Source organism: Sciurus vulgaris (genome assembly GCF_902686455.1).
Source record: "Sciurus vulgaris genome assembly, chromosome: 5".
Classification (NCBI taxonomy): Eukaryota; Metazoa; Chordata; class Mammalia; order Rodentia; family Sciuridae; genus Sciurus; species Sciurus vulgaris.
The window spans coordinates 109370348-109392138 of NC_136465.1; the positions used below are offsets into that span (position 1 = coordinate 109370348).

At 39.5% G+C, this 21791-nt stretch overlaps 1 long non-coding RNA gene across 1 annotated transcript in view; it reads right to left on the reverse strand.

Annotated features, from left to right (window-relative positions):
* Positions 1-21125, reverse strand: part of LOC306662733 — a 90671-nt gene extending 69546 nt beyond the window's left edge. The window contains exon 1 of the long non-coding RNA XR_013764214.1: positions 20903-21125. This is a non-coding gene — a long non-coding RNA (uncharacterized lncRNA). The remainder of the gene's footprint in view (positions 1-20902) is intronic.
* Positions 21126-21791: the final 666 nt, after the last annotated feature.

Below are 21791 nucleotides of genomic sequence, written 5' to 3' on the forward strand. Positions count from 1 at the left end.
TGGATTTCCATTCATTAGTAAAGTAGTTATTAATTTCTTGCCAAATCTTCCAAATTACAAACAATATTTTTACTGTTTCTCTTCAATTAGAATACCACATACATTAGTTTTCCCCTTTAGTCTCATTTCTATGAACATTTAACAAAATATAATCAAAGGAAATTAGCAAAAAATTTTCAAAAGTTTTATTTATTTTTTCATTAGTGTGTTTCAATTGTATAGGATATTGGGTTTCATTTTGGCATATTTTTACATGCAAATAACATATTTTGATCATATCCCTCTCCCGTTGCCTTCACTCCCCCCCCATCCCCTTCCTCTTCTCTAATAGTCTCCCTGTTACTTTCATGTCACATTTCCTGCCGAGACTCCACAAGAGAGAGAAACATTGTTTTTCTGAGTATGACTTATTTTGCTTAACCTTATGGTCTCCAGTTCCATCCATTTTCCTGAAAGTGACATGATTCCATTCTTCTTTGTGGTTGAATAATACTCCATTGTGTATATATGCCATGTTTTCTTTTTCTATTCAATAGAATAGAAATCTGACCAATACTTGGGCTGATTTCATGACTTGGTTTTTGTGAATTGTGCAGTGACAAACATGGGTATGCAGTGCCAATAGTATGCGGACTTTAACTCCTTTGGGTATAGATCCAGGAGTGGTATAGCTGGATCATATGGTAGTTTTATTTTTAGTTTTTTGAGGAACTTTTCATACTGGTGGCTGTACTAATTTACATTCCCACCAAGAGCATATATTGTTTAAGTATTCTTGGTGATAGCCATTCTGATTAGGGTGAGATGGAAGATCAATTAAATTTTGATTGAGCATATATCTTTTGAGATTCCACATGGTGTTTGTTTGGATTTAGGTTAGATCTTTTCTAGGACTCCATTTACCTATTTTGGAGGAAGCCACTAGTTTTTCTTCTTCTTTTTATAAATCCAGTGCCCAGTTTCAGAGTCTCTTTTGCTGGTGATGTGAGAGTCAGATGCAATCATGTGAGACTCTGGGTTCTGGCTTTCTGGCTCCTTTGCAACTTTCAGTCATCTCTGCCATTCGTACTCCCAGTAAAGATTCACTAAAAATCACCAGAAAGTCAGGGGAAAAGATTGAAATCTCTCCCTTCCCAGAGCCTGTCTGTCAGTTGACAATTGCCACATGCCCACCAAATATTGAGTTTGCCCTGAAGACATAAGCAGATGAGTGTGGTTGTGTAAAACCCACTGCTGTTTACGGGAGGTTATGTAGATGGTGGTGAGGGAGACAGAATGAGAGGAGTCAGAGGAGTTGAACATAACTGATATTTTCAATTAGATTTAATACAAACATTTGAGATTTGGGATTCAGAATCTCAAATCTATAATAAGGGACCAGGAGGACTTCTGCCTGCTTTATGAAGATCACTGACGGAATGTTAACCTGGGGACCCTAGGAGGAGCAGCAGGAGGGGAAGCCACCACACACAAGAAAAAAGAGTGAAAAAAATTGTCCCCCAAATATGTATGCTATTACAGTGTTGTATTTTTTAAAATTATCTACATATGTAGATAAAGTATGTTTAAAAAAATGTCAGTGACTATTAGAGCCAGAAGTGATTTAGGGATGGTAAGATTTAGAGGCTCTCTAACTTTGGTGTACATCAGACTCTCTTAGGGATTTGTAAAACATATATGAATGAATAGTGACCAAAACACCTGTCCCCCACCCCAGGTGATTATAAATACACAAAGGTCCGAGAACTACTTATTTGTCCAGTTTTCTCATATTACAAAGGAGGAAACTGGCATCCAAAGGGGTTAACATACTCGTTCAAGGTCATATCAATTCCCTCCCCAGTTTAATCTTTATTGGCTGTATGCCCAGGCAGGAAAAAAATGTATCCACTTTGGAAAGTGTCCAGAGATATTTTTTTTTCTGTTTTATGATAGAAAAGAAAGAAAATATGCAAGCAAATTAAGAAACTATTGCTACATATATATTTGTGAGTATAGTTGAATAGATATGTTTATAGATAAAAATTTTGTGATAGGTGAAATATATACTTTCTTATTTCTCATTATTGTCTGCAAATTTAAAAAAAAAATATTTTATGAGCTTTCCACACCAGGCTTATAATGCATTAGGCACAGAAAAATGAATATCACCACCACCCTAATATAAGTAGGCCACACTTAAATTTTTTAGATGAGGAAACAGAGATAAGTGGTGTCATTTCTAGCACAGTAAGATAAATTATCATGATTATAATAGAAATGGAAAGTTTTGGACACTTGAGTCAGTGCAGGGTGTGGGGCCCATAGCCTCATTGTTCACACAAGACCTAGGGTCCAAAGTACTGAATTTTATCAAAATAAGTTTGGATATAAGTTCATCAAGTTATCTCTATTCTCCTCTTGTCTTTCTGGCAATGATTAACACTAGCGTTTAATGTGCGCTTTAAAGTATGTCCTTCAAGCTCTCTTATCAAACAGAACCTCCTTTTGGTAATGAGTCTGTTCTCTGGGTGTTTGCAGCCCCCAGAATTGCTTCCCTGGTGCTGGAGATATGGTGCCCAGTGGCCATGTAAACAGCCACTTCCTAATGTAATTGCTCAGAAATGCTGGAGGAGAAACTGTAAGAAAAGAAATTGCTTCCCTGTCTTATAAGCAGTCAACTTTGTTTTACAATATTGTACCAGTGCTCTAAAACATTTATCAATGTAGCTGTGGTTGGATTTCATTGTTAGGTTTATTTGAGAATCACATTAATCCTTTCTTCTGCATACCATGCCAGATTTCTTTGATGACAAACATTCTACCAAGGGCCTAAAGCCAGTGTTGCGAGTAAGATTTTGACATGACTACAATTCCACGCTGAGACCATTTTGGTTTTCTTATTTCTTGAGGGGGCCCACAGGCCATTCTCCTCTAGCCGACACAGGATAACTCAGGCACTTTTATTCTTTGATTGTTTAAATTTTCTGATGATATTTTTACAAATTACTAAAACAAACAAAAACCTTTTAATTAAGATTGGAACTAAGCTAAAGTCACATAATCCTGTCTTGCAAGGGAGCTCTATGGCTCATCTATGGCTACTGGAATTGTTCTGTTCTTTTCTGCTCATCAGGAACAGTAAGTGCTAGGGTCCCTTCACAGATGTGTTTTCTGTGCTTATAAGAACACGTTAAACTCTAACATTCAGTCAGAATTTGGATTTAGAGAAAAACTTTCAGAGTCAATTTCAAATGATCATTGATTAGCCTTCCTATAGTTTTAAATAGTGTTCAGGGGAACTTCATGTGTATAAGAGTTGGTGGTATCCTTGTTTAGTTTATCAACTCTGATATTTTCAACTGATTAGCATCTGTTAAAAATTTCATTTTACACGGACACAAACCCAAATAAATACAATTTTCTTATACTAGACAAAGGGGCCAAAAATATACAATGTAGAAAAGATAGCCTCTTCAACAAATGGTGCTGGGAGAATTGGAAATCCATATGCAACAGAATGAAACTAAACCCATATCTCTCACCATGCACGAAACTAAACTCAAAATGGATTAAGGACCTCGGAATCAGACCAGAGACCCTGCGAATTATAGAAGAAAAAGTAGGTCCAGATCTTCAACATGTCGGCTTAGGACCAGACTTCCTCAACAGGACTCCCATAGCACTAGAAATAAAAGCAAGAATCAGTAACTGGGATAGATTCAAACTAAAAAGCTTTCTCTCAGCAAAGGAAACTATCAGCAATGCGAAGAAAGAGCCTACAGAGTGGGAGAAAATCTTTGCCAATCATACTTCAGATAGAACACTAATCTCCAGAATCTATAAAGAACTCAAAAAACTCTACACCAAGAATGCAAATAACCCAATCGACAAATGGGCTAAGGAAATGAACAGACACTTCACAGAAGAAGATCTACAAGCAATCAACAAACATATGGAAAAATGTTCAACATCTCTAGTAATAAGAGAAATGCAAATCAAAACCACCCTAAGATTCCATCTCACCCCAATTAGAATGGCAATTATCAAGAATACAAGCAACAACAGGTGTTGGCGAGGATGTGGGGAGAAAGGTACACTCATACTTTGCTAGTGGGGCTGCAAATTAGTGCAGGCACTCTGGAAAGCAGTGTGGAGATTCCTTAGAATACTTGGAATGGAACCACCATTTGACCCAGCTATTCCAGTCCTTGGCCTACACCCAAAGGACTTCAAATCAGCATACTACAGAGATACAGCCACATCAATGTTCTTGGCTGCTCAATTCACCATAGCCAGATTGTGGAACCAACCTAGATGCCCTTCAATTGATGAATGGATAAAAAAATGGTGGTATATATATACAATGGAATATTACTCAGCCATAAAGAATGATAAAATCATGGCATTTGCAGGCAAATGGATGCAGTTGGAGAATATCATGCTAAGTGAGATAAGCCAATCTCAAAAAACGAAAGGACGAATGATCTCGCTGATAAGTGGATGATGACACGTAATGAGGGGTGGGAGGGGTTAGTGTTAGTGTTAGAGTTAGGGTTAGGGAGGGGGGCAAGAATGGAGGAAGGAAGGACTGTACAGAGGGAAAAGAGGGTGGGAGGGGTTGGGGGAAGGGAAAAAATAACAGAATGAATCAAACAACATTACCCTATGTAACTTTATGATTACACAAATGGTACGCCTTTACTCCGTGTACAAACAGAGAAACAACATGTATCCCATTTGTTTACAATAAAAAAAAGACTGAAAAAATAAAAAATTAAAAAAAAAATTTCATTTTGAGTGTGTTGAATAGTAAATTTTCTTCCTACTCTTATTTTCTGGCCATCTACTATCTTTCTCAATCACTGGTTTGGATTTCTTATATATGTTTCTAAAAGTGTGTTACATATTTATGAATATGCACATGTACATATGTGTGAGTATTATATCTGTGTGTCTACATATACATTATATATATATTTATATAGATGGTAGCAAACTTTGCATACTATTCTGAATCATAGCTTTTTTCTATTAACCATATCTTGAAGATCTACCCATCCCTATATATATCATTGTCGTAATCTTTCACCATGAGGCATTTAGGTTGTTTCTGAGCTTCTGCTATTACAAAGAAAGATGCATTTTAAACTGTGGGAATGTATTTATGGGATAAATATCCAGGAGTCAATTGTGAGTTCCCATAATATGTGTACTTCAAATTTTTGTTCTATTGTCAAATTGCCTTCTAAGAGGTTATGTTAATTTATATTCCCACAAGCAATTCAAGAATGTGCCTGTTTATATAAATGCTTGTCAACATAATGTTCTTAAATATTTTGATCATTCAACAATCTGACTGCTGAGTGATGTTCTCTCATTGTAGCTGAAATTCACATTTTTGTTATGAATGAAATAGTGCCTCTCCATATACCTAAATAATTTGTTTCTCCTTTCCTGTGAACTGTTTCTATCCTCCCTTTGCAATTTTTCTTATTGATTTATAAGAGCTCTTTATTAATGGAAGAAATTAATCCTTAGTCTATGATGTGAAGTATGATTTCCTTTGACCCTGCCCTTGGTGTTTTCAGACATAGACTACATATTTATGTCACTGAACCAACCTATTTTTGCACTTGTAGCTTCTGGATTTGGGGGGAAAAATTTAGAAAAGCCTTAGCTACTTCCCTGGAATTATTAAAAAATTCTCTCACATTTTTCTTCTCCTGATACTTTTATGGTTTCATCTTTCTGTTTTACATCTTGATCTAACTAGAATTTTTGAGGGTGGGTGGCCTGAGGTAGAGATCCAGCTCCCCCGCTCTCCGCCATGTGATTGTGTAGGTCTCTCACGTACTTGTTGAGCTCTGTTTTGGGCAGCCCTGAGATAGGCAGGATGTGGTTGAAGAGTGCAAGAGGATGTGACCCTGCCTTGGAGAGTTGCTCTGGATTCTGGAGGGTGCAAGGTAGCATGCATTTAATTGCCAGTGTGTTTGCAATGAAAGCCCTGGAGGGCTCTGCAGAGAAATGTTAAAAGCCCTACAGGAAGAGAAGAATATTGACTCATGGAGAGGGAGTGGGGGTGAGTGACTCTGAAGGTGGCTGTGTGGATGAGCAAGCAGCCAAGCATTTCAGATAAACAGCAAGAACTGATTTTACTATTGGGAATGGAATTCATTTCAGCCTTTTTATTCCCTACTATGTCACTGCAAACTGATGGAGGGACATTGAAAAAATTTTGATTTAGGACAACTCTAAACAGGTTTTTGAGGGCTTAAATTCGACTTCAGAGAGACTTTGTCACACTGACATCATCTTACGTACCCCTAAATGCAAGATTAGAAACTTTCATTGAATGCAAAGGGCTTAAGGGAGGGTGCAGAAGAGGGCACGGCTTTGATTTAGATTTGATGCACCTGAGGGACTGGTAAGTCCCACAAAAGGCTATGCTTATTATATTTACCTTTTGCTCTCCTTTGGATGTTTGTTTCTTTCATCCCTAAGTGTGTTCACAGGAGGAATGAGGCTGGGTTCTTATTGCAAAAGGCCTGATTGTTTAACAGCTTAATCAGAGTAAGAGACTTTCCAGTCATTTCCGGGAAGTTTGCTGACTGGTGTCACTAAAAGTTCATGGGCCACAGCTTGGCCTGGGCCCTCCAGGTTACCCTATGATCCTGTTTTTCCACTCAGCTCCCTCTTCCATTCTCATTCCCCTGAAATTTGCTTCTTTCAGCATCTTGCATTTCTACTCCTTCAGTGCTTGTGATGGGGTAGATTTGCGTGTTCTAAGGGTCTATGTGGTAAAACCTTGCTGTTTTATTTTTTTTGAAGCAAGGTTATTGCACACCTTTATTGACTGCAAAAAATCTATTTTGTGTCCCAGAGGACAAAAGAGACCATTGGAGGGGGGCCCCTACAGCCTGTTCTGCTGCCTTCCAGGTCTCTCTTTTCCCCTTTCCTTCTGATAAACTGGAGAGGACATTCCTTACTTTCCCAAGGCCAGTCTCTGCTTCTCTCTCTCTTGGATTTTATCATCTCCCATCTTTTCCTCTCTCTGTATATTGCCTTCTCTCTTCACATCAATATATCAATGTGCTTAGAATGTCCCATCTTAAACATAAATACACAGAAACTCTGGCAGCACCTCATTCCTCCTGGTCACAGACAAATTTCTTGGAGCTTTTCATGTTCACTTCCCATTTTCCCTCATCCTTCAGTGGTTGGGTTCTGAACCTATCACTTCACTGAAATTATTCTTGGCAAAGTCTTTAACAACCTCCTCAATACCAAATGTACTGAATTTTTGGTCTTTATTGTCCTTAAAGGTGGGACCATCTCACAGTGTGGACTATTCCCTCCTTCCTGACCTGCTCTGTTTCCTCCACGAGGATCCTCTCTGGAAAACCTGAAAGAAGCACACGGAGCCACAGTCCAAAGCTAATCACTGGAGAAGTTCCGTTTTATTTTAAAAATGCATACACTTATATAGGGCTGGGAAGGGGCTGATTGGTTGGGACATGAGACGGGGTGAGAGTTGACTGGGAGAGCCTTGTTACTGGGGGACAGGGCGATGGTTGATTGGGTGAACCTTGTTGCTAGGGGTCTGGGCAGGGTGTCGAGCGCTGATTGGGTGTGAGTTCCCACCAGCGGGAAGAAATTATGAGGAGTAAAATCAGGAAGAGAAGCTCGGCCAGCACCATGTTGGCACCTAAGGGGGGGAGGTGACCTTATAAAACCCTAGACAGAAAAATGCTACCTGCAGATGCCCAAGAGTAGAGAGCAAGATTTTCTCAGGTTTGAGTAAGGCACGAAAGGCTGATAAGAGGGGTCCTTGTTAAGTCCTTGTTAAAGATTTCATACTTCAATCTGACAACCATTAGGTCAGTGGTAAGATTTTGAGTCAAAAGAGTGCCATGATTATATCTGTGTTTTAGAAGGATCAGTCTGGTTGCAGAATGAAAAGCAGATTAGTCAGAGAAACCACTTTGAGTTTATGAATTAAGGAACTATTCCCCACTTAGGATTTTCTTTGCTTTATCCTCACCGGCCCCTGGGTGACATCCTTGTTGTACGACTTAAGCATCACTTCCTCCAAGGAGCCTCCTGACACCCTGGCATATGTTCGGTGCCCCTTCCAGGAGCTCTCAGTGCACTCTGAATCCTCGGCATCGCAGCATTTACTGTGGCATACTATGATCGTCTATTTACAACTCTACCAGCTGCAGGAGGGTAGGAAACAGCCTTCCATGTTTCTTGTTGCATCCCCAGCATCTAGCACAATGCCTGGCATCAAGCAGAGGCCAATCAATATTTACTAGATGAATTAAAAAGAATTAACCTGGATTTATTCAGTTATTATTATTGATAATCTTGATTAGCTGTTGACTCGCATTAATAGTAGCCTTATTGAACACACTTAGCTTTTTACCCTATCTACCTTATTCTCACAACAACCCCTTAAAGGTAGGCATTATTATTCTCATTTTGGAAATTAAAAACAGAAGCCTCTGAGAGTTTAGAATAATCTGCCCAAAGTTATACAACTCTTAAGTGACAAAGTCAAGAGAACCTAGGGCTGCCTAAGTGAAAAACCCATTCCCTTAATCCTTGTGCCAGATATGACAAGCTTTCTTGACTACTTTGTTCTAATGGAGACTCACAGAAAGAGTGTAAGGAAAGAACATGCTACTTAAGTCAGCATTGTCCTGAGCGGAGCCATTATCTGTACACTTAGAAGGTTAGCTCCCATTTACTGGGCCTGAAATGAAACTTAAGACTAAGCAATTCTCTTTAGTTTGGTTGAGTATACCTCAAAGAGCATTTCTGAGAGCAAGCCTCCTAGCAGGGGCTGACTGAGTGCTCCAGCAGTGGATTTTATGTCCCAGAGAGACATTGATTGATGGTGTCCACGGAGAGAGGGAAGCCAGGAGCTTGGGAACTGAGGTGCTGAGCATTCTCTGGCAGGGGGTATTTTGTATTCTCTTTGTGATTACTAATCCATTTGGGGAGTGGCCTTGTTTTTCATAATATTTCAGGAACTACCACACTGAACAGTGATCCTGGGATTTACATTATCATTGTACTTGGTGGAAATTCTGATAGTCTATTGTTTCAGGACCTTTTGTGGATTCCTAGCCCTGTGGATTAATGTGACTTTGGGGATTTTTATTATGCCATTTTACCCTGTACCTGTCACCTTTATGATTGGTTAAACAGTTAAATAGGGTGTCTTCCTCTTTTAAATCTCTAGGCTCTTGCCAGATTTCATCTCATTTATTCCTTGCTGCATCTGTCTTTTGCAAAAGAGTGGAAATCTTTGGCTCTTTCATGGTGAGAAGGACAATGAAGGCCAGGGAGGTTAATTGGCTTACCTCAGTGTGATATTTAGGTTATAGGAGCTCAACATGATGGGATTATGTTTGAGTCAAACTGTTTCATCTTACTTTGGATGAAATGCCAACTTTATGTTTAAGGATTCACAGTGCTTCTATGTATGTTCATTCACTGAAACTCTCAAGGAGTGTAGTATATGTCAGACCCTCGGGATATAGTGGAGAATTCAGTAAATGTGCTGTCGAGGACCTGCTATTCTAACTGAAGGGGGGAACAGACAAAAATCATGTAAACTTAGAGATACTACATGTATTTCAAATGGTAATGTTCTGTGGAGGAAGTAACAGTATAGTAATAGGATAGTGGGTGCTTGGGATGGATGAAGAAATGATCATTGGACTTCCATGAGATGGTGTCCTGTGAACTAAGAGCAGAGGAATGAAAGAAGCTAACCTTGAGAAGTCTGGGGAAGAGCTCTCTAAGCAGAGAGAGCAAAAATTGCAGAGGTCCTCTGGCTAAAATGAGACTGGCATGTTTAAGAAAGAGAAATGCCAAATTGTGTGGACCATAACTCAGAGGGACACCTTAGGGAGTTTCAAGTAGAGAAGTCATGGGGATCTCATCTTCCTTATAATGAAATTTCTTTAATTGTGCTCCAGAAGTGGACTGAGAGAGGCAAAGAATGAAACAGGGAGAAGAGGAAGAGACTACTACAGTGTTTCAGGGGGAGTTAATTTTCTTTCTTATTTAATACTCACAGAAGCTCATAATGTAATTAATTACTACCTTATTTTCCAGATATCACTAGAAGGTTTAGAAGCTTAAATACAACCAAGGCCACACAATCTCACTGGAAGACCAGGATTTAATTTCAAAGTCTATGCTATTAAATACTCTTTTCTAGCCTTGGCATATCTAAATGGTCTGCTGGGGGACTCCCCAGGGATGTCCTCAGACACTTCAAACTATTATATCCAAAGCCAAACTCATTGTTTCCTCTTCCATACCAACTTCTCCTCAATTATACTAATAACATCACCCAGACTGAGAATATAGGCTGTAAACTTCAATATCTGATCTCTGTCTTTATACTGTGCTTTCTTCACTGATTTGTATCAAATCCATGGCATTATTTTGTCCATTTAAACTCTACTATCTATCCCATTTCCTTTCCTACTATCATCACCATGGTTCATGTCAATCCAACCATTCTAGTAGCCTCCTGTTAGTTTCCCAATTTCAGCCAGTCTTTGCCCTCTGCAATCTATATTTACCTGCCTCGAGGTTTAGTTGTCTTGCTAAACTCAGGTTATATTATCCCTGTCCTTTTCAAAAGTCATTCCTATTTGTTTCCATTGCTCCCAGAATGAAGGTCATGGTCCAATGTCACAATCAATTTACCAGTATTGAGTACTTCATTTGTTACTAAGATTGCTTAGTATCGCGGCACTGGACTTATTTTTATTTTTGCAGCTAATAATTCTCACCACATATAACTGTCATTTGAAGAAGAAGATTAGGAACACGCAGACCAGCAATTCTCGATTGAACTCTTTAGAAGTCCAGCATGAACTATGAGAACCGATGGATGGGACACAGCATTTAAGGTCTAGTAAGGTGTTTCTAGAGCCTCCTAGTAGAGCTTGTTGACCCTACAGCTCTAGGAAGCCACTCAACTGGATACATTTTTGTTGCACTGGATAGCATGGAAGCCTGAACTCTAAAACACAAAAAGTTCAAGTTAGCCACAGATTCTTTTAACCTTTTAATAGCATTCCAGAGGGAAAAGTCAGTCAATTTGTATGGATAGGAATCATTTAATTTAAAATGTAAATGGAAGTTTCTGGACAGAAGGAAATGCTCATTCAGAACAGTATTTATCCTAACCCTATACCATACTCAGTGTTGTTTACTGGCAGTAGGTCCCTGAAGGGTAAAGCACTAAATAAACAGAGTGCCAAGAAACAGAGGAATGGCATGGTTATTTTCTGAGTTGAATTTATAGACCTGCAATTTAGTGGTTCAAATCTGACTATTCACACCCAGCCAACAGTCTGTCTTTTAGCACTTGTAATCTCAGGCAAATACATGTGAAGTGTTTTCTGACCTAGCCCCACTAAACATTCCTCAAAGGTATGATGCTTTTCTCAGGAAGGTTCTCTGGTCTAATACATGATTAAAAAATTTAATAAAAGTTATTTTGTTCTATCATTTTTCATTAAAGAAAATAAATTTTTGAGGCTGTTATAGTGATGCCAAAGGAGATAAATGAAATTTATCTGCCAATGTTAAGAATTATAGTAGAAATTGTTTCCTGCCTTATTCTGCAAAAAAGCAATAGTTTTTTTAAAGACAAGGTAGAAAAGCTCCATATTTTCTACATTCAACTTTAAGGTGGAATATAAGTTTTAATGTCTGTACTATAAGTGATTATGATTTTCCATAGCATCTTAAGCATCATATATAGTGTTTAGCTGACAACATCATATTGTACAAATAATACTATAACAACAAAAAGAGAAATCAAGCAAGAAAGAAAAATGAAAGAAGAAATTGTCCCTAATCTTGCCATTCTAAAAATTAGCTGTTTTAATGTTTCCTTCCAGTCGTTGTCAATATATTATCTACTTTTCATATAACTACAATCTTAGCACAGACATGAATTTACAATCCATGGGGGGCTTTTTTTGCCTGTTACATAAGCCTTTTCCCCCAACCACTTCACATTTTTGAACTCTAATGTGCTTTTATAGCGGAGTTGCTAGACAATAATGGATTTCTTCAAAAAGCTTCACTAAGTTCTGCAAGTGAAAGTTTTCATTGCTCTTCTCAATGTTACCATATTATGGCAGTTAATTATATTTTTACTGTTTCAACTAAGACAACAGTCTGCCAGAGGCCAAACGGAGTTTCTGAGATAAACAGTCCTAGGACACAGAGGAACATATCACGGTCTGTGAGTGCTAAGAAGACTTCAGCTCTCATCACCCACTCAAAAAGAGCACAGAGTGTATTCCATGTTACCCTCTGGGAATTGAGCTACTGCTCAATGCCATGACCAGAAAAGGAACTGCACTGTGGGCCTCAGGGTTCATCACCTTTACTAGATGCTCAATAAGAGAAGGAGGTTGATGACGTTAGTATAAATTCTAATGACAGCGCAGAACCTGTTGTTCACTCTGTCATCCCCAAGGTCCCCAGCTGTCCCACTGAGAAAAAGAAGTTTTGTTAGAAGCATCAGGAGATGTCAATCAAAGGGTTTGCCTGCCACAGTAAAGAGAATCTATAGAGGGTTTTAGTATTCTTTTTTTTTTTTTTTTTTCCTGCTCTTCCGCATATTTCCCAAGGATTGTGTAGGAATTTCCCTTGGACTTACTATTTGCCCATTAGCAGACGCCAAGAGAATTAGTCAGAAAACTTCCCTAGAATAAAACATTAGCTGACTCAGTGGCCCTCCTCAGAAGAGACCCTGAGGGAGGGTCATGAGATGGGAAAGGAGGATGCAGATCATGAGGCCTACCTCGTGAGCTCCACATGCCATGGTCATGAGACAGGGAGGTGAAAGTCCCATTGGACAGTCTAGTGTGTATCTGTATCATAGGAAATTAGGATGATCAAAGGAGAGAGGGATGACCTTCCAGAGCTTCTGTCCTGTACTCTCCACTTCCTAGGCCAGCATGTTCTTGGTTTAATGTGCTCACGTTCACAAACCTTGTGAATGACAAGATCATCATTGTCATCATGTTCATCGGCTCCGACCATGGATCACCATGCATCCTTGGTCAATGAGGCCTGTGCGATTGTCCCTCTACGGAAGCATATGGGTTCTGAAAAATAAATCTTGCTAGTGACAATTTACTGGTATTCACATATGAGATGATACACTGCTAATTTGGCTTCCACTAAAGCAAGGACACAGTGACCAAATGACAAAGTACTGGCTTGTCGCCTACCCTCACATATTCTCACCACAGCCAGACGGCCCTTGTTTGCTCACTTGTTCATTCATTCATTGAACAAATACTTGTTGAGTGTCTGCTCTGTTCGACATAGGCATCGTGCTAGGGGATGGGCTTTCTGCATGAATAAAACAGGAAAACTTGTGCATTGAAGAAACCTTTAACCAAATGGAGAAGATAGGCATTAAATGACATCTTGTGAATAAGCGCAAAATTAAAACTATGACAGATGCAATGAGCCAGAGTGCCAGGGGACTGTGGGTACAGACAGAGTTCTGGTGCTCTGGTCAGGGAAGGTTTCTCTAGAAAGTGATGTTTGACTCATGGTTGGAAAGAAGAATAGCCAAAAATCACTCACATTTACCATACGTTAGTGTCTGTGAGGTATGGCCTTAGGTTAACATATAGGTGAGAAATAGTCTTAGAAACTGTATGTAACTTGTTAAGGATCACTCAGCTGGTGCTGAGCAGAGGGGCGAGGATTGGAACTCTGTTTGATTCAAAGCTTGGGGTCCTAACCACTCATCTATACTGTCTGCTACCCTATCTAAAGAAGAAGTTAACCAAATGAAGAGGATGGTGGGAAGGGTGTATCAGGAAGGCCTATCCTGAGCTTGGAGGTGAAAGAGGATTGCAAGTTTGTGAGGAAGTGAAGGTAGAGGTAGGGAAGGTAGAGTGGTTGGGATACTGTGAGTGGAGAGACTGTGAGGCAAGGCTGGGGGTGGGTGGGATCAGGCCCCACTGGGCCTCAGCAGTCATGTCAGACTGTGGCCCTGCCCAAGAGTAAGGTTCTGGAGGGTTCTAAGCAGGGACCAAGATGATCAGATTTGAATTTTGAAAAGGTCACTCTAGTTGTAGTGTAGAGCTTAGATGGAGACAAAAGCTTATTTTGGGACAACATTAAAACCTTTTGGTGGAGTCGGGAGAAAGCAATAAAAGTATAGAAAGGTAAGCCCCAACTTTCTGACTTTGTCAACATAATGGATAATGACACCATTCATTGCAATGGGAACACTGTGGGATGACATTGTTTGCAGGAGAAGGTCATGGATTTGATTTGGGCAGGTTGAATTTGAGGTGCTTTTCAGACATCCAGGTGGAGTTGTCTAGTAGGTCATTTTATATATAGCTCAGAAGCTCCGGAAGAGGCTAGGGCAGGAGAGAGAAATTTATGAGTCATCCCAGAAGAGGTGGTAATTGTGCCCATAGGCGTGGGAGAGAAGTTCTAGGGAGAGAGTCTGTATTTCCACTACCACTTCTGATGCTTTCTTCTTTGGAATTTGCCTCCAAGGTGTAATGCTCCTTGCTGTGTTAACCCCTCTAACTGTGAACCTGATCCTTTTCTTCCCTTCCCCATCAATATTCTACATCCCTCCATTACAGTTCTAAAGTCTACTTCCTTGTCCACACGCTCACCCTTTTTGTCCATGATTGCTGACTTTTCTATTCTTCTCCCCAATACAGTTTCTTTCCCAAAGGCAGTCAGTGATCTCCTAAAGCACTGGATCCAGTGGCTCATTTTGGTTTAGTTTACAATCCCTGACTTCCTCTTAGCATCTGATTGTTGCTTTCTCCTCCTCAAAACATTCTCCTCCTCTGGGTTCCCTGAAATTCTTTTCTCCTCTGTCCTCTATTCTTCCTGTGGTCTCTTTTTGCTTCTACCCTGTTCATGTTAAGTGTCTGCAGGAATGCCTTCCTCTTGCCCCTTCCATACTTGAACATCACCTGCTTCCTCAGCTATCTTGTTCAGTCCCATGGCATCAATAGCCACTGCTGGGTAAAGAACACCAGAATATTTCTTTCTCACTAGGATCTGGAGACCTCAGACCCGAATGTCCAGTTGCCAGCTAAACTGTCCCTTCTGCATCCCACTGGCATCTTACATTCAGCATGGCCCATTTCAAACATTTTCTTTTCCTCTCAAACAAGTCAGTGTCCCACAATGTCTATTTTAGCTGAGTCTCTTTTTCATTCTCTTTCTCTTTAGCACTACCATATTTCCTCCCACTTCATACTATTATTCTCAGACCTCTTTCCATAGTTCCTATTATTTCCTGCATGGTCATCTCCTAATCAGTCCTTCTTTCTCATTTTTTAAAAAATCATTCTTCTACTTTCTTGGATCCTAAACATTTGCTCTAAACAAATTGTATACCTAACCCTGATCATATTGTTCCTTAACCTCAAATCTTTAATAATCTTCTATTATCACCAAATTAAGTATTGACACTTAACATGGTTTTAAAGATCTTCTCAACATGGTGCTGGCAAGCCTTCACCTTTTTCTCCTAAAACCAACTATGCATAACTTCTGAGCCAACACTGCCAGCCTTTCCTTCAGCCAGTGTGGCATTTAAAACCAGACACCTCTGCCTCAGAATCCTCATACCATGTGTATCATACCTAAAACAGTAGATGCTCACTGATCTTTGTTGTGTGCATGGAGAACTACTTATTAATTCCTTACACATCTGGTGATTTCTAGTCCTTATCCTTGCTAATGATGTGCTTCCTCCTTGGAAGGACCTCCTTTTTTTTTTTTTTTTTTTTTTCCTTAAAAAGTAAGATAATGAAAAAGGAAGATAACATGTAAAAATTCCTTTTAAAATTGTGAAGTACATATATCAGTTCAATCCTCAGGAATTATTTCCAGTGCTACTTTCTTCCTGAATCTAATTGATATCCCATTGATAGAAGAAACATCCCTGTTCTGGAACTTTCAAAATATCATTCCTTGGAAAACGAGGACATTTCAAGGGATAAATGGTTCCTAATTTTATATTTGTTGTATTCAATCACCAGATATAGTTAAAAAAAAAAAAAACTTTGATTCTAAACAGTAGTTTGAAGACTTGACATCTTCCTCCCATCCCTAGTCCCCCACGATCCTTTCCCAGCATCTCTCACTCAATATAACCTGTTAGGAACTGGGCTGCATCTTGCTCAGGTTTAGGTCTCTGGTACACCTAACATGATGGGTTACCCATAATAGGTTCTCAATATTTGTGGTTCTGAATTAGGTGAAAGGATACATATGGCTGCCAATATGTTCCATTCTAAATAAAAAATGAATCAAAGCTTCAGAGCTGTGTTTATTTTGCCTCAATAGCCGGGGAAAAATTGACAATGCTCCTCTCAGAGAACTGGCAGAAGGAGCAATGTAACCATATGTACCGCAAAGAGTGACGTTCAGCTTGAAGAATAAATGAAATGAAGCCACTGTGAGTGTGGAAACGTGAAGAGTATGCAAACACAGGCATGTTTGTGTGGAACTGATCTCTGTGAGAGCCTTTCCTCCCAACCCACTGGCTCTGCTGGATTCAGTTACCAACCCAGCCCTGGGCAGTGCCTCAAATGTATCATGGCCTTGTTCACACCACAGAGGTTGGGAAGGCAGCTACATCAAATCACACTCTGTTTTCAGAAACCTATGCTTGTGATTTGAAGTTGGTCACTCCTTAGTCACTTAATGGAGAGGGTTATAATTCTCAAATCCTCCTAATTATCCTCATGAATATAAAATGTTTAGAACTTTGTAGGATTTTTCTCTCTAGGCATGATTTCCTCACTCTCTTCTTTTTAAAACAAACCAAGTGATGACCAAAATCTTAGGATGAAAAAATAGCCTTGGTGAATGTACTCTGGACAGCTTTTCCAAAGCAGCCACTGAATTTCGGGAAAAACCGCAGGGCAGTGGGAAGCAGGGTCTAATTTGGTTATCAATAAGTTCATTGTTTCTATATGGAAACATTTTTTTTCCCCCCTATGGAAGTCCTTTAAAAGGGCTGGACCATTTCATTTCTCTCCTGTACTGGAGAGAGTGACTTGGGGTAGTCCACTGGTGTACAACCTTTTGCCCTTAACAGGGTTAAGTGAGGACTGACCTGGCTGTCCATGATATGGTAGGCAGGGGGAGAAACTGCATGTGAACTGCAGCATGAATGTCACTCCTAGACTGGGTTGGGTTTCATTTGTGAGTCAGGAGATCAAGTGTGAGAACCATCAACTCTAACTGGAAGCAAGTCATTTTCTTTGCACCCAGGATATTCATTGGCAAAATGGGTATAGAAATTCCTAGACCCAGCTTATTTCACAAGGTTGTTACATTAATCAAGTCAGAAATGATGTGTGTGTGTGTACATGTGTGTGTGGATACAGCTAAAACTGTTATCACAGCATTTTGAGAGGTTGAAAATATTTTAGAAACACAGTATGCTCTTGTGCTTTCCTTTCATTTTGAAAGAGATAATACTCTTTTCAATTTACTAAGTACCCCCAAAGATTATGGGAGATGTGCAAATGAGTGTGAACTTGAACTTGCAGCCTTACATCAATGCAGAAAGGTGAAACAATTCCAAGATGTTCTTCTTGGATTTGAAGTTTTTGCCTAAACACAGTTATGCAATGTTTTGGGAACCAGTTCTGAGATCTCTAAAATTGCTTATGAGACATTTCATTTATTAATAATTTTCTGAAATCTACCAAGTTTTAATGACTCATGGATTCATGCAAACATATGCATGACATTTAGAATTACAGAATTATAGGAGAGAGATTCATTATGCACCCTGCATTTTACGGGAAAGGAAACTGGGTACCAGGAAGCCTAAATGATATCCCCAGAGCCCTGTGAAGTGCCCATGGGAAAGCTGTAGCTGGAACCCAAATCCAATTCCCGGCTCACTGCTCTTTCTTCTGAACACATTTTCCATGAATACTCTGCTCACACATTCTTTTCCTATGGTCAATGCTAAATTCTTGGTAGAAATCTGGAATGGCGTTTTTTTTTCCCAAGTGATTTCAAGGTAAGAAAAATATTTTATAATTGTAATAATGTCTTTTGCTTTTGAAGAATGTGTAATAATGTCTTTTGCTTTTGTAAAATTTATAACTCAGAAAGTGCTTTCAAGTTCACTTAATTTTTATAACCGTTTAGGTGAAGATAGTTATTTACACCGGATATAGAAACTAGAAGTGAGAAAAAGTGGATTGTCAAGGTTTCTAAAAATCAAAAGGGGACTCAAGAAAGGTCACACTTTCAATTTAATTCTTGGAGTATTTTGGTGCAACCTGAAAATTGATGCTTAAGTGTTTTTAAAAATGAGTGACTGTTAGCTATGAAGACAACTCTCCCTGGCTTCCTCCTTTGTCTGGCTGTGGGCTGAAGCTAGACTCTGCTCCAGTGTGTCCTCGCATGCTGACATCCATGTTACTATGACATGCAGGCCACAGTGGATTGACTTCCAGTTTGTCACCTGTTTGAGAAAGGTCGTTCTGAATTTGTAATAGTAGTGGTGGCAGTCGTCATCCTTACCATCATCATAAAACAATTGCTGTTTATCAAATACGTTGTTTTAAGTTCTATTCTAGGTACTTTGCAAGTATGAACTTATTTAATTTTCCTAGCAAGCCTGTGAAGAAGGCCCTCTTATTATCTCAATTTTACATATGATGAAACTGCGGCATAGAACAGTTAAGTAACTTGCTGGAAGTAACAAAGCTAGCAAGAGTCTAGTAATGTTTACATTTTAATTTTTGATGCTCTTCAGTGCTTTGTCTTTGAGCAAAGATCCTCCCCTCTTTCTCAAATCTAAAACAGTCAGGCTGAACCAGTTGATCTTGAGGGTTTGCTCTAGTTCTACATGGTCGTAATCTGTCATGTTTCATCTTATGGCCTGTGGACCTAGGTTGGTTCCATGAAAACTCTTCTGCCCCTTCTTCTTCTTATTTCTAGTAATATATAAACATGAGATGGGCTAACCCTTTAAAACATTTTAACTTGGGGAAAAACAGGGAAACTGAATAACCACTCCTGCTCTCCTCCCTCCCTCCCTCTTTACTCCTTAAAATATTTGTTTTAGTAAACCCTTTCATCAAAGGGAATGCAAGGTCCTCCATGAAGGGACACGAGGTTCAAAATCCCACAGTTTTGTCCTTTACTCCAACATGTTTACATGCACAAAACCTGGTTAAAATGAACATGAGGACCACCCAAAGTCAGGGAAAGGGAAGACGACACCAAATACACATCAAGGCTGGGTACAGGCATCTGCAAAAGAGACCAGCCGTGCCACTCAGAAAGTGCTGTCTCAGTGTGTTCTGGGTGCACTCTTAAGTATCTGAATTCAGAGCCCTTTGGAACATCAGCTGGTGAAAGGCCACCCTCTTCACCACCCCTACAGTCAGAAGTTCTAGAAATTGCCCCACCTGTCATTGAAGAGGCCCAGCTGTGAGTTCAATGGTATACTCTGGTGCATTTTGCAACTGAATCATCACAAATTATAACTTCCTTGACTCAGAATCAATGAGTTTTTAAAAAACAATTAAAGATGTTGAAATTTTCACCTTTTGGTATGCGAAAGCCTTTTGTGAGATGCATTTACCAAACCTTGAAACAAGCCCAAGTATCGAAATAAAAAGAAAAGTTCAAACCATATGGAGTGGATTGATGCTGAAAGAAATGGGCAACTTGTTTCCAAGTGTATTTGACATTTTGACCGGAAGGGTTAAATCCCCACTTGAGTTGGTGCATTTTCCTCCTTATGAATTAAGCACTAAAGTATGTCCATTTCATCATTTTCCTCACACACCTTGCCGTCTTTATTATGCTCTGTCTCTACTTGCCTGTAGACAGAGTTCTCCATATTTTGCTTCTGACTCTGAATAACCATGATCACTCATGATGAGAGAGTATTGGCTCATGAGATGGTTAGGAGATGTTGAGAAAGTTTTGTTTTGCTTACAAAGCCATGCCTGTCTCTTGCATAATGCGACTTTATCTTCGGTTTGCGAACATTGATCTTACATCTTCCTTTTTTTTTTTTTTTCCTCTCTCTATTTTGATTTGTAGTTGATGGTTACTATTTAAGGACTTAATCTTCAGTTATGAAGAGCTGGGTGGAACCTGGGCATGAGGGCTGGAGGACAGGACAGGTGATTTCTCCCTGATACTCTGTGTCTTCTACAATTCTTTTATGTGGGAGGATGAGGGGCAGTGAACTGGTGGAAGAGGAAAAGGTTTATCCTTATATTGTTCATTGAACCTCTTTGTGTAAGTGCACAAAACTGGTAGACACCTCTGATCAATGCTAACAGTTTCTCCCCTCTTTTTATATAGGATTTTTGTGAATCAGAACTGGTTTCTGAATTCTGTCAAATAGGAGTGTGTTTGTGTGCATGTGTGTGTGCACACGTGCACATGTGTTGAACTTGGCATACCTTTTCTCATGACTGAAGAACCTGCGAGGTGGGGGACATGATGACCTTCATCTGTGTTTTCTCCCTCAATCAATAACCAGAGGCAAAGGTAATAACTTAGAGTAACCACTTGAGTTTTCCGCTGCACTGTATTTATAGTTAGAGGAAAGCAAATCCTGCAATATGAACATGCTTTCCATCAAGGATGTAGCACGAATGTCAACAAAGTGTCCTTTTAAGTCAATATTTGCCAGGAAAAGCACAGGCTGTTCTTGGTATTATTATGGCACATAAGGATTCACCAACTAAAAACACTGAATTTGTTACATATTTATACACAAGCACTATGAAGCATAACGGTATAAAAAACAGGTCTACATTTTAATAAAATCCAATTCACACATGCTCTAAAAGGCAAGACGTTTTGTACTTACATAGATCATGGATGGAGTTTTCTGTTCAGTCTCTTGTGGAGAAAAAGCAGCTTTAAATTTTCATTGGAAAATAAAGGTGCTTCTTTATTGGATTCCCTTCAGATGAAGCTGAGTAGATGAATAATGTATATGTTTTAGGCTAATTAAAAAAATGTGCTGTGATTTGTACAGCTGTGACTGAGAGGAGTCAATTGACACTTGAAGGCAAAGAAGACAGAAAAGGAAAGGATAAATGGGTGGAAAATTCCACAACTCAAAATCCCAGTGTTCCCTCAAGGACAAGATTGTTACTTGAGAAGTCTCTGTCGAATTTTTGGCATTCTTTCATTATCTCACTTTGAAGATGGAATGTAAACCATGGTTTTCAGCCAGAATCACTGTTCTCTGGAGGAAACTCAATTGTATTTCCTAGGACTTTTTGGGAAAGCTCAATTTCCCTAAGTTTAAGAGAACAGTTAATGTTTCAAATGTGTTGGGCATTGTTTTCCCTTAGGGGAAAGAGCAGCTTTGTGTTTGGGGATGCCTATGGCAAATTTCCTTTCTGTGGGACTCTTCACCATGAACCTGGAAAGGGACTCACTGTCACTACCAAGAGTTCGTTGAGACCTTCGGCTACATCTGTGTTCTACTGTGCATCCCGTGGAGTATTGCTGAATATTCATTAGCTATGCGGACAGGAGGTCTGGCAAAGGTGGGCACAGTGGAGACTGGACATGTGTTGGGTGCTGATGATAAAGATAGGATCCTTGGTTCTTCACTAGGTGCAGAGCAGCTTCGTACTTGAGTAGAGTGCCATTGAAAACACAGTCTCCGAGCTGAAAGTTACTTTTACAATTTTCTGCCTCTCAGCACAATTTGATAATTTTCTAGGCATCTGTAGTTTTGAACA